General features: G+C 35.9%; 1 long non-coding RNA gene across 1 annotated transcript in view; it reads left to right on the top strand.

The window, feature by feature from the left end:
- LOC137622302 (uncharacterized) overlaps positions 1-15,000 on the top strand; it is a 333,069-nt gene that overhangs the window by 146,216 nt on the left and 171,853 nt on the right. The window lies entirely within an intron of this gene.

Here is a 15,000-nt window from a genome sequence, read left to right as displayed (position 1 = left end):
TGCATCGCTAAAAGAAATGGACTATGGTATGCAGGTAATTCTAATAGCCAGGCCTTCTCCATCATGAGGCTCAATACTACACAGTATTCTAGAAGTTTTATTCCAGCTGTGACCAAGTTGTGGAATGATCTTCCTAATCGGGTAGTTGAATCAGTAGAACTTCAAAAGTTCAAACTTGCAGCAAATGTTTTTATGTTGACCAGGCTGACATGAGTCTTTTTATAGTTTATAAATTAAATATGTTGTAATGTTGTTAATGTTTTTAAAGGATTTTATTTTAATTTTCATTACTTCTTATATCGTTTATTTATTTCCTTATTTCCTTTCCTCACTGGGCTATTTTTCCATGTTGGAGCCCTTGGGCTTATAACATCTTGCTTTTCCAACTAGGGTTGTAGCTTAGCTAGGTAGTAATAATAATAATAATAATAATAATACATTGATTTTTTTCTTTTGTGTATATAAGCTTTGTAATAAATTCCTGGGGATTAAATGCTGAGTTGGATATAAGGAGAACTCAGATATCTGTCGATTAGGTGCTGAGTTGGATATAAGGAGAACTTAGATTTCTGTCCATTAGGTGCTGAGTTGGATATAAGGAGAACTTAGATTTCTGTCCATTAGGTGCTGAGTTGGATATAAGGAGAACTTATATTTCTGTCCATTAGGTGCTGAGTTGGATATAAGGAGAACTTAGATTTCTGTCGATTAGGTGCTGAGTTGGATATAAGGAGAACTTAGATTTCTGTCGATTTAGGTGCTGAGTTGGATATAAGGAGAACTTAGATTTCTGTCGATTAGGTGCTGAGTTGGATATAAGGAGAACTTAGATTTCTATCCATTAGGTGCTGAGTTGGATATAAGGAGAACTTAGATATCTGTCCATTAGGTGCTGAGTTGGATATAAGGAGAACTTAGATTTCTGTCCATTAGGTGCTGAGTTGGATATAAGGAGAACTTAGATTTCTGTCGATTAGGTGCTGAGTTGGATATAAGGAGAACTTAGATTTCTGTCGATTAGGTGCTGAGGTTGGATATAAGGAGAACTTAGATTTCTGTCGATTAGGTGCTGAGTTGGATATAAGGAGAACTTAGATTTCTGTCCATTAGGTGCTGAGTTGGATATAAGGAGAACTTAGATTTCTGTCCATTAGGTGCTGAGTTGGATATAAGGAGAACTTAGATTTCTGTCCATTAGGTGCTGAGTTGGATATAAGGAGAACTTAGATTTCTGTCGATTAGGTGCTGAGTTGGGTAAAAGGAGAACTTAAAGACTGGCTTGAATATTAGTTTGGACAATAGAAGATAAAATTAGTTGAATCATATAGTTTGAATGGATGGTAAAACTCGAGATTTTATGATAGATAAAACAAGAATTATTGGAAAGTTGACGGGTTTGTTGAACTAAACTTCTTTTATGGGTGTACGGTTGATGAAGACCTATAAGAGAAAGAGGAGTACTTAAATGATTTCTCAATTGATGAATATTAGTTTGGACAGTAGAGGATAGAATCAGTTCGATCATATGGGTTGAATGGATGAGGAAATAGATGTAAGAATAGATAAAATAAGGAAAATTAGAAATAGGTGGGTTTGTTTGAGCCAAGTATCCTATATGGAAGTACGATGTGGTTGATAAAAGCAAATAAGAAAAAAGAGATGCATTCTGTGAGATAAATTTATTACTGAGAAAATATGGTTTAGGAGGAACTGAGAAGGGGAAGGATGCTAAGATAAATCAAAGGGAAGAACCTAGTTTCAATGTGTTTGGTCATGTAGAGAGAACCTAGTTTCAATGTGGTTTGGTCATGTGGAGAGAGAACCTAGTTTCAATATGGTTTGGTCATGTGGAGAGAGAACCTAGTTTTAATGTGGTTTGGTCATGTGGAGAGAGAACCTAGTTTCAATGTGGTTTGGTCATGTGGAGAGAGAACCTAGTTTCAATGTGGTTTGGTCATGTGGAGAGAGAACCTAGTTTCAGTGTGGTTTGGTCATGTGGAGAGAGAACCTAGTTTCAATGTGGTTTGGTCATGTGGAGAGAGAACCTAGTTTCCATGTGGTTTGGTCATGTGGAGAAAAACGATGCATGAATCGAAATTCAAGTGAGGTTGAGGGGCTATTTGAAGGGGGTCTTGAGAGTGTGTATACATGAAGTGGAAGTGGCGCAGTGTGCCGTGAGGAAGGTGACCTGCTGTTAATGAGTCGTTATTTGCACCCTGTTGAAGTGTTAATGTTGTTGAAATTCGCTTTACAAGCATTACGAGTTCAGCAACTAAGTATTAATAGGGCATTTATAGTTGTTATTTTGTTTTCTCCATTTATAAAATTTGAATGTATATATATATATATATATATTGTATATATGCGTGTATATATGTGTTAATATATATATATATATATATATGCATATATATATATATATATATTAACATACATACACACACACACAAACACACACACACACACATATATATATATATATACAGTGTATATATATATGTGTATATAATATATATATATCTATATATATATATAGATATATATATACACACACATATATATATATATATACACTGTATATATATATATATATATACATATATATATATATATATATATCTATATATATATGTAATATGTATATATATATATATATACATACATACATACACCTGTGTGTTCCTCTGTGTTTATCATATACATAGAACTCCCACAAATAAATACATACAATAGACCATTCTACACTGTATAATGCAGTACCCAAATTACACAAAAATACATTATCCATCCGACTGAAACAAACTTAAGAGCATTGTAAGATGAACAAAAGGAAAAGCAATTTATATGTAAATGATAATTACCCAAAAATTGCTTCTACCCATGTAGGTTGTGTCATAAGAGGTCAAATGTGTATGACCTTAATTTAAACAAGAAATATCCATTCAGGTAGAAATTACCTTTGAAATTTTATATAAAGAATTGAGCATAGCTATTTTATATGAAGATGAATTCTCTCTCAGTAACTCGAGAAGATCATTTTTCTATATTCCTTAAAAAAAAAAATAAAATTCCTTTTTAATACTTTAATCGATACCACAAGAGAATTCAGGCCCAAGTCTTTCAGAGGACATTACATATGGCCGATTCCACCCAGGGAGACAAAAGTCTTCCACTTCACCAATTTCATTCATGTTCTATACAAGTCTAACCTTTCATTCAGGTTCTGTACGAGTCTGAACTATAAAAACAAGTCTGTTTTATCTATAGGTGGCAACTTTGGGTTGAAGATGAAACGGTTATATAAAATATATATATATTTTTTTTTAGTTTTCAAAGATTGGGACAGGTATGAGGTGGGAATTGGGTGGGGGGCTGTTCTTCCTATTTGTCTCGTTACTTAATGTTAATATTTATTTTAGTAATTATTCACGTTATTATTATTATTATTATTATTATTATTTCCCTATATAATAGAGAGAGAGAGAGAGAGAGGAGAGAGAGAGAGAGAGAGAGAGAGTGTGTGTGCGCATTTTGACGGGTTGCGTACACAAATTATTATTAATAATGATCTGGTAACGGTTATATTATTATTATTATTATTATTATTATCTACTTATATATTTATGTAATACTCCTGAAATTTATAAATCTTTACTAACTGTAAATTACTTAAGGTAATTTACTTAAAGGTAATTTTTGTGGTCTTAAGTATCATAAGTAACTTAATATTCCTTAGATATGATTTGGAAAAAATATAACTGTTTTTAAATTTGTTTCAATTGAACATAATTTCTTCTATGATGTGAATGTTGCGAATTGCTCAAAATTTTTATTCTAGTTTTTTTTTTATAATGAGATTTTTCATAAAAATAAAAAATTTTATATTTTCTACGTTTTTTTCACGTTTGATAGTAGTTTCTTAAATTATTATTAAAAATGGCGTGTATTCAATCTAACTGATCATACTATTTTTTAGAAAATGTAGATCTCTCTCTCTCTCTCTCTCTCTCTCTCTCTCTCATACTATTCATTAATAAATGTAAAGTTCTCTCTCTCTCTCTCTCTCTCTCTCTCTCTCACCTCTCTCTCTCTCTCTCTCTCAAGGGATATTGAACTTAAAATTATACTTAAAGCGATTAATTTTTTTTTTGAATTAGGAAAATATATGAAAAATATTCTCTTCCATTTTTAACTATTCCCAGGAAAAGTAATAATCACACACTCTCTCTCTCTCTCTCATCTCTCTCTCTCTCTCTCTCTCATATTTACTTCGTCCCTTATCATTGTCATCATAAACCTCTCCATCACTATCATCATTAACAACCACCATCCCCCCTCTATAGACTCTTGTCATATCTTCACTCTCTCTCTCTCTTTCTCTCTCTCTCTCTCTCTTTCCACCCATTCCTCTCTGTCAGTAAAACAATTTCCAACAGATTCCTATTTAATTAGACTAAACTTTGGAGCGGTATCTGTCTACCCCCCCTAACCCTCCTCCTACCCCCAGCCAGGGCCACCCCGGCACTGGCTTCGTCCGACACCATCTTTTTTTTTTTTTTAACCAAAACTTTTCGTCTGATTCTTTCATTGATTCATTAAACAGGTATTCAGTCTCTTTCACGAAATTCCAGAAATCTGTTTACCAAACCCGCAAAGAAACCAAGGGAATTTCTTTCCTCGTTGATTCTCCGTTTGTTCGTGCCGTAATTTTATTACGAAGTTTCTAACGAGGGGTTTCGGACGCGGCTTGTGGGAGACGCTTGTCCTTAATTTTGTACTCGCGAGAAAGCGTATGCTTTACCACGACGGAAACGAAACGAATAGGGGAATATCGTTCAGTTTCATTTTGCTCGTTTGTGTGTGTGTGTGTGTGTGTGTGGTCCTCTTCTTCTGTGTAGTTTAGATAAGGCGACGGGCGATTTGATTTGACAGACGCCGTGGTCGACATAAATGAGAAATCATAACGGGGAGAGACAAAGTTTGTATACAAGCGCTTCCGAGTTTACTCAGATTGATTCTGAAGTTCAGCGTTTGTTTTGGGTGGAGTTATTTTGCTTTGCTTTATTTATTGCTTTCATGTTTGTTATTATTATTATTATTATTATTATTATTATTATTATTATTATTATTATTAGTGAATAATGATTCAGTAAAACATGGTTAGACCTACATAAGTAACAATATATATATATATATATATATATATTATTAATATATGTATATTATATATTTATATATTATATATATATATATATATATATATATATATAATATTTTATATATATATATTATATATAGAGAGAGAGAGAGAGAGAGAGAGAGAGAGAGAGAGGGGGGGGTTTATTTTAATATTTACATAATAATACAGGTTTGAAACATAAACTTTGATAAAGATGGCCGTTAAATCCACCAAGGCGTGCATGTATACGAGTATTGTGTGCACATGCGTGTGTATATGTACGCACATGTATATATGTGTATTTATAGATTCAGGGGATCTTGAACAGAGGGAGATATAAGCAAGAAAAGACCGAATACAATAAAGGCACAAAGGACTCATTAAATGCAACATTCCCTTAATTTGCCTTGCATTACATTGAAAAAAGATAAAAAGTCTTTTATCTATCTTCCCAGCAAAGTGGATTATTCACAAACCGAGACATTTACATGCTGGAATTTCGTTGGTCAATTGGAGCCAGGTTTAGCAATTCTATTGGGAACGAGGTTTTTCGGGGTGGTCTGCATTCGCGGATATTGGAGGCAAATACCGCGGATAGTACCGCGGATACATAAGCGTAATTTGGAGAGCATCGTCCAAAACAGGGAAAACGTCACCAAAAAAGGGAAAATAGGGAAAACATTTGTAGAAAGGAAAATCACCGTAAAAGTGAAAATGGCTCTAAAAAGGAAAACATTACCAAAAAAAGGAAAAATACAGAATACATATTTGAAAAACTGGAAAACATCCCTGTAAAAGGGGAAAACATTTCCCGCAAAAGGGGAAAATATCTTGAAAACAAGGGAAAATTCTGGAAACATATTTGAAAAAAGGGAAAACAACCCCGAAAAAGGTAAAACACCCTAAGAGGGGGAATCATCCTCGGAAAAGGGGGAAAACATCACCATATAAGGGAAAAATCACCGAAAGAGGGAAAACATCCTCGAAATAGGGGAAAAATTTAAAAAAAAGGCTGAAAGCATTTTTTGAAAAAAGGAAAACATTCCCCAAAAATGGAAAACATCGCCAAAATAAGATAAACATCATTGAAAAGGGGGGGGGGAAAACATCTTTGAAAATGAAAAACAGCTGGGGAAACAGGGAAACATCGCCGAAAACTAGGAAAACATACCCCAAAATATGGAAATCATTGCCGAAAACTGGGGAGGAAACATACCGATAATAGGGAAAAACAAGGAAAACCAGGGAAACATCGACGAAAAGTAGGGAAACATACCCCCAAAATAGGGAAAACATCGCCGAAAACTGGGGGGAAAACAGGGAAAAACGTCTCTGAAAACATGAATATTCATTGTCGCTGAATGGTGTAAAATCAACTACCAGGATTCATGAAAGCTGGTATCCAAATTCGTGGACTTATGTACGGTACTATTATCATTATTATTATTACTCGCCAGGCTACAACCCTAGTCGGAAAAGCAGGAGGCTACAAGCCCGGAACCCCAACAGGGAAAACAGCCCAGTGAGAAAAGGAAACAAGGAAAAATAAAATGTTTTGAGAACAGTAACAACATTAGGATAAATGTTTCTTATATAAACTATAAAAAACTTTAACAAAACAAGAAGAGAAATAAGGTTAGAATAGTGTGACCGAGTGTACCCTCAAGCAAGAGAACTCTACCCCCAAGACAGTGGAAGACCATTGTACAGATGCTATGGCACTACCTAAGACTAGATAACAATGTTTTGATTTTGGGGTGTCCTTCTCCTAGAAGAGCTGCTTACCATAGCTAAAGAATCTATTCTATACACGAATCGTCATTTGGTGGATAATCCATTGAATTCGAGGTTGCTGAAATGGACAAGATTTCCGGAATTCCATATCTTGGAATTTGTGAGTGATTTAAGATATCTTTGATTTAATTCTTGGACAATTGGATGTTTTATAGTCATTTTTTTAGTGAGGCAGATTTTCTACCGACTCGCAGGGGTGCCCTTTTAGCTCGGAAAAGTTTCCTGATCGCTGATTGGTTGGACAAGATAATTCTAACCAATCAGATAGCAAGAAACTTTTCTGAGCCAAAAGGGCACCGCTGCTAGTCGGTGCAAATGCGCCTCATTAAAAGAAATTTAGTATAGTTACTGGGTCTATGGATAAAAATAGTGAGGTTGTCTGGAGTTAGGTAAATGGGTATGTACTGAACGTGTTTCATACACGCTCGTATACCGTAACTTTTTCGTTTTGTTTTATCTTATCACTCGCTCTTCCCTGCACTGTTTAAAGGTCGCTCATGAGTATGCAGAAGCAAGGGACATCGACATTGCCCTAGCAAACAGGATAATGCCTTAGAGACTGACCATATATTATATGATCAGCGCCCTAACCTTCTCTCCACCCAACCTAGGAACAGGGAGGGCCAGGCATTGGCTGCTGATGACTCAGCAGATAGACTTATAGACTCCCCCAAACCCCCTAACCTTAGCTCACAAGGATGGCAAACACCAGGCAGAGACGTTACCAATCAGGCCACACCAACCCTAAACCAGCTTTTCTGAACCTGATAGCTTATGACCAATTTTGTTTGAATTTTTGTGACGCTCGCAAGTCATGGTACATGAGCTCGATGTCTGTTTAATAAAGATTAGTTTCATTCACCACGCCTCTCAGTTAGAACGTAACTGCTCGTTTGCATTGGTTTAAAGGATTAAAAGTTGATCGTATATTTCGTCTTGAGTTCTTTTATATATTGTTCTTTTGTACTTGCACTTCATAAAAAAAAAAAAACTTTTTTTTTTGCAGTTGCGTTCTTGCATTACAGAAAGTCACTCCCACACAATCTGCAATATTCCACATCAATATTCTGTTAATATTCAACTTCAACCATATCTGAAAACTTCTGAAGTTTTGATTTTACAAGCAGCTTGTCATATATGCTGAAGAGCACATTACCATTATACCGGTATAATCAATAAGAACCTTATCAAGTACTGATTACCACAACCATACACATTAAACTTTCCCGTGCAAAGTTTGAACGTAAGAATGAATACATATCAAACACGACTAACCGACAAAACCTTAAGCCCCGCCCCTTACTCTTATTGGCGTTTCCACTAAAGAAAATAATTTTATTCTAATTCACTGAGTTCAACCGAAATAAATTATATTTATAGCTGTTTGATAAAGAATAAACGTAAACGGGTAATTTTGTGGGCATTTATTGTACGTTATCTATATAGGGTAAAACTTTGTAGCTGTGGTCATTAAATTTTCTATCTATCTATCTATCTATCTATACATATAATCAGCGCCTAAACCACAGCTCCCTTTTCTTCAAACTAGGACCAAGTAGGGCCAGGCAATGGCTGCAGGTAAACATATAGGTTCCTCAAACAACCCCTCCCTTCTCAAAAGGATGGTGAGTTTGCAGACACTAATAGAAACTATCGAGCTTGAGCGGGTATCGAACCCCCGTCCAACAGATTGCCATGCAGGGACGTTCCAATAGACTACTGTGACCCTGATTGGAGGATAAGTGGGTTATTAGTACAAGGGGATTCTTGGATAATTGGATGTTGGGGTTTGTAAAAAGTGGATAATGCCCAAAATGGGGATGTCTCAATGAGGTATCACAAATAGGAATCTTTGAAGGAAATTCGGACGACCATTGGAAATGGGCAGAGAGAGAGAGAGAGAGAGAGAGAGAGAGAGAGAGAGAGAGAGAGAATTACAAGGATTTGGGATGTCTCAAAGACTTTTTAGTCCATCCGCCGAGACTCCATTGCAGAGAGAGGGAGAGAGAGGGAGAGAGAGAGAGTTACAAGGAGTTACAAGGATCTTGGATGTCTCAAAGACTTTTTAGTCCATCTGCGGAGACTCCATTGCTTTTTGAGAGAGAGAGAGAGAGAGAGAGAGAGAGAGAGAGAGAGAGAAGAAACTACTATTTGCAAGGAACGAATGGGAGAAAACGAACATTCTACGCTGTTATTTTTGCATCATTAAAAGGCCCAACGCCATCAGATGTTATCGAAAGTCCTACCGGAAGAACAGTCCCACTAGGAGAACAGTGCCACTATGGCGTTCACGAAAGGCACCGCTGTGGGTGGCCCTCTTGATGACTTGGGCGTTTTGGCCTCATAACGCCCATGGCTCACTTGCGTGTTTTAAAGGTTCAATAGTTGCTCATGAATGGCAGGGGTAAGAGACCGTGACAATGCCCTAGCGAGACAATGTCCGAGGTCCTGGAGACTGACCTTATATATATGTATATATATGTGTGTATATATATACATACATACATATATATATATATATATATATATACAGTATATATATTTATATATATTATATATATGTATATATTTATAAATATATATATATATATATATATGTATATATATTTATATATTTATATATATATATATATATGTATTTATATATACAGTATATATATATATATATATATATTTGTGTGTGTGTGATCAGTGCCCAAACCCCATCTCTATTCAAGGTTGGACCATGGAGGGGCAGGCTGATTGCTCAACAGGTCGACCTACATGCTCACCCCCCCCCCCATTCTTATCTCACAAGGATGGTTAGGTTGCAGACACTACAAGAAAATATCGAGCTTGAGCGTGACTCGAACCCCAGTCAGGTGGATCGCCAGGCAGGGACGTTTCCATTACAACACCACAAAACTCACATGCTCTTTATTTTATTCTTTTTCTAATTTATTCATTTTGTAAATTGATCGATTGTCAAGTTTATTATCTGTGTAATCGGTTGTTTAAAAAAAAGAAATGCAAGAAAAGAAGGGTGATGATAAGATTAAATGGCGCAGTTTATGTTAGTAGGGCTGACACAATGTTGATGAGCTCCCAGTTGGAGTTATGGGTTAATACGTGTGTCTTACTGGTATAATGGTTATGATACTATTCTTTTCAGGAAGAGGTGTCGGGTTCGAATTGCCGAGAAGCAGAATGACTTTATTATAGTCTGTAGAGAACTATACTCAAATTTTTTTTTTTAATGAGGCACATTTTTACTGACTCACAGCGGTGCCCTATTAACTCGGAAAAGTTTCCTGCTATCTGATTGGTTAGAATGATCTTTTCAAACCAATCAGCGATCAGGAAACTTTTCCGAGCTAAAAGGGCACCGCTACGAGTCGGTGCAAATCTGCCTCACTAAAAAGAATTAACTATAGTCAGGCTCACCCATATTAGGTTGGCTTGAGTGGTAATGAAAACTGGCCAAACCCCAGACAGGAGTAAGTACATATCTGAGGCCTTTGTCCTGCAGTGGGCCATCTAGAAACGGCTGCATTTGTTGTACATATACATAGTTTAGACTTCCAGCTACACTTGCAATCGCCATCTTACATTTCTAAATTTTATTTATTTTTCATACGCAAACAGATTTTTGCGTAATAATAAAAACAACCATTTTACTCCTACTGAACTCTAGACCTCACAATTCTTTAAACGGAACCAGTGCGTCATTACTCTTCTTCTTCTCCTTCTTCTTCTTCTTCTTCTTCTTCCCTGGAAAACGTTCCAGGAAACGGCGGCATCCCGAAACAATCTGCGGCTGCTAAATGATATGCAAATTCTATTATCAAATGAGAAGGGAGACTGCGGCTCCTCGCTACCCATATCATTAGCTCTCTCTCTCTCTCTCTCTCTCTCTCTCTCTCTCTCTCTCCTTACCCTCGCCCTTCTCCATTCCATTGAGAATTACTCAAGGGAGCCATTAGTTTAGACTATCAAGTTATCTCCTCCGTGTCTGGTTTGCGCATGCGCGTGGGATATCCACCTGCCGGGCCTTTCAATGGTCTATTATCTGGTGGTGTACTGCATTCTGTGGCAGCTTATTTTCAGTGATTGACATTCATTAGAGGTTACCCATCCGTGAGATGATCAGACTCAATTGCACTTCTCTTTAGATATTAGTTGTCCAACTAGCATCTTGTGGTTGTGCATTCATACCCTATCGTAAAGTATATATATATATATATATATATATATCTATATATATATATATATATTCATATAAAATATATATATATATATATATTCATATAAAATATATATATATATATATATATATTTTATATGAATATATATATATATATATATATATATTTTATATATATATATATCTATATATAAATATGTATATACACAACAACAACATTCTCTTGCTTGAGGGTACACTCGGGCACACTATTCTATCTAGTTTCTCTTCCTCTTTTTTTTTTTTGTTAAAGTTTTTATAGTTTATATAAGAAATATTTATTTTATTGTTACTGTTCTTAAAATATTGTATTTGTCCTTGTTCCTTTCCTCAATGGGGTATTTTCCCTGTTGGAGCCCCTGGGCTTATAGCATCCTGCTTTTCCAACTAGGGTTGTAGCTTAGCAAGTAATGATAATAATGAAAATATCAACTGGAGCCACCCCTAGTCCACTGCAGGACAAAGGCCTCAGACATGTCAATTCGTGTCTGCAGTTCGGCAAATTTTCATCACCACGCTGGCCAGTGCGAATTGGTGATGGTGGGAGAAGCGTGTCTGATCGGTCACAGCAAACCAACCTAGTATGAGTGGCCTTGACAATTATAGCTTTGCTGATCATGGCTATACAAAAACCGTTTTAAGATGTTGTCGGTTCCCAATATATATATATATATATATATAGATTTATATATATGATATATATATATATATATATATATATATATAAATATCTTGAGAGGTCCCATATCTGACAACCTGTTATTAGGAAAGATTGAAAAAAAAAGAAAGCATATAATGTCTAATAACAAAACAGGCCATGTGAAAATATGACGAATATAAACCCCATCCTTTGAGGACATCAAAGGAATATAAAAGTTATGTGAGGACGCAATAAGACCGTTTATCGATAGCGCTTGTCAGATCCAATGGGACGAATGGAGTAAAGGAATAGAATACTTATTGCCCTGGGTGATAAGGTCGCCTATTGGTTGCGGTAGCAACGACTGATATATGAGCACTTATGTGGAAGAATATAGACCTTATGGTATGTGGAATAGAGGTTTTTATTGATTATACCTGACTTTAGTGTTATGTTATGGATGGTTCCGACGATTTTGACCCTTACTGTCTCTTGTTATAAGGTCTATTTTATACTCAAGTTAATGTTTAGGTTCTTATGGATGTAATTATTTTATCATTGGGTCTTATTCAAGGAATGATTGACATGGTAGCTCACTGGGTGGTGATCGCCAGACAGAGGTTCGAGTCCCTGCTCAGACTCGTTAGTTCCTTTGGTCGCTGCAACCTCATCACCATCCTTGTGATCTAAGGGGTTTGGAGGAGCCTACAGATCTATCTGCTAAGTCATCAGCAGTCATTGCCTGGCCCTCCTTGGTCATAGCTTGGGTAGAGAGGGTCCTTGGGCGCTGATCATATGAATATATGGTCAGTCTCTATGGCATTGTCCTGCTTGATAGGGCAATGTCACTGTCCCTTGCCTCTGCCATTCATGAGCTGCCTTTAAACGTAGAAAAGAGTTTTGGTCGATTTTTGACAGATAGTCAAAATTGTGTTATCAATTGTCGAAATCGATTATTAGTCGAATGTCGACAAAGGTTTGGTAGACTAATTTACAAAAATCATTAAATGGATGTCGAAAAGTTTTATTCAGCGTAGGAAAAAATAATTGGTCTATTGTCGACAGAATGATTGACAGATAGGCAAAATTATTTGATCAATCGTCGTTAACGTTTATTGGTCGAATATAGACTAAAGGTTTATAGACCAGACTCCAAAAGTTATTAAATGGATGTCGAAATTTATATTCGATATAAAAAATTAAAAACTCACTAAATGCTTTATATATGTCGAATGTTGGAAAATGATTTGCTGTCAGAACCAACAGTTTTAGATTCGAGCTTGGTCGAATGTCAAAACATGATCGACTAAAGTCGAATAAAGATTGCCAAATTGTCGAAAAAGTCTTAGCGACTGTCGAAGAAAGGTTATATGTCGATTGTAGAAAATACAACAACTATAAACAACAAATGCAGTTGTTTCTAATCCACTGCAGGACAAAAGCCTCAGACATGTCAAATTTATGTCTGGGGTTTGTCTAATTTTCATCACCACTAGCCAGTGCAGATTGGTGATAATAGGAGACTAGTCTGATCGCTCAAAGCAAGCCAACCTAGTATGGGTGGCCCTGACTAGTACAGCATTGCTGATCATGGCAATATGCAAACCATTTCACCACTCAAAAATGGTAGAAATAACCCTTTGATTGTTGGTAACGTATCCGCCTGGTTCTCACTAGACTGGGGTTCGTGTCCCGCTCAGACTCGTTAGTTCCTTTAGAGTCTGCAACCTCACTATCTTTGTGAGCTAAGAATATGAGCTTTTGGGGAGCCTATAGGTCTATCTGCTGAGTCATCAGCAGCCATTGCTTACCCTACCCTGGCCCTAGCTTAGGTGAATATATGGTCAATCTCTAGGGCGTTGTCCTGCCTGCTAAGGCAATGATACTGTTCCTTGCCTCTGGCACTCATGAGCGGTCTTCAAACCCCTAAACTTTTAAATGCAGAAAATGTCTTTTGGGTATTTTAATAAATATTGAAGCAAATTTTTTTTTTTTTTTTTTTTTTTTTTTTTTTTTTAGGGTAAGGCACACCGGAAGCGGGAACCATAAAACACAAGGTCCTTTCAGCATATTAATCTCTCAGCAGGCCATAGAAAACTCATGCATGCATTATATCATTATCAGGTTTAGGTAGAAAATAGGTTTAAACAAAACTTAAGCGTTAAACTTGATATATTGTTCAAGAAGTTTAAAGGTTTAAAGGCCACTCATGAATGGCTGAGGCAAGGGACAGTGACATTGCCTTATCAAGTAGGTCAATGCTCTAGAGACTGACTATACTGTATGTACATATGTTCAGCACCCAAGCTCCCTTCTCCACCCAAGCTAGTACAATAATAATAATAATAATAATAATAATAATAATAATAATAATAATAATAATAATAATAATAATAATAACGTATATTGTAAAATTCATTTCTTTTCATTCTCTATTTATTATTATTAATACTTTTCTAAGCTACAACCCTAGTCTGAAAAGCAGGATGTTATAACCCCAAGGGTTCCAACAGGGAAAAATAGCCCAGTGAGCATAGGAAGTACGGAACGTGTACCCATGCTTTTTTGAATAATCTATTTTCGGTGTTAACATTCAAGTATTTTATTAAAAGCAATTTCCTATCCAAAAGTGTTAATGATATACTGCATGCCTGGCTTCTATCGCGAGTGATGACAGATGAATAGCTCCAGAGGGCTCTGCTTTTATCTGGTGGGGCCATGTGGGCTCCTATGCCCAAATAGTGCTTGAACCCAAGCGCCAAGGTCCTTTAAATATACTCGGAGTATATTGATATTATTATTATTATTATTATTATTATTATTATTATTATTATTATTATTATTACTTGCTTGGCTACAACCCTAGTTGGAAAAGCAGGATGCTTGTTTCCTTTCCTCACTGGGCTATTTTCCCTGTTGGAGACCTCAATGTTGTTACTGTTCTTAAAATATTTCGTTTATTTGTTCGATTTTTCTCTTGGTGTTTATTTCCTTATTTACTTTCCTCTCGGGGTTATTTTTATCTGTTGGAAGTCTCGGGGCTATAGCATCCCGCTTTTCCAGCTAGGGTTGTAGCTTATTAAATAATAACAACAACAACAACAACAACAATAATAATAATAATAATAATAATAATAATAATAATAATAATAATAATAATAATAA

This window comes from Palaemon carinicauda, chromosome 29 (assembly GCF_036898095.1).
Source record: "Palaemon carinicauda isolate YSFRI2023 chromosome 29, ASM3689809v2, whole genome shotgun sequence".
NCBI lineage: Eukaryota > Metazoa > Arthropoda > Malacostraca > Decapoda > Palaemonidae > Palaemon > Palaemon carinicauda.
Note: the sequence above shows the minus strand (reverse complement) of the source record. Positions and strands in the feature narration are given on the sequence as shown.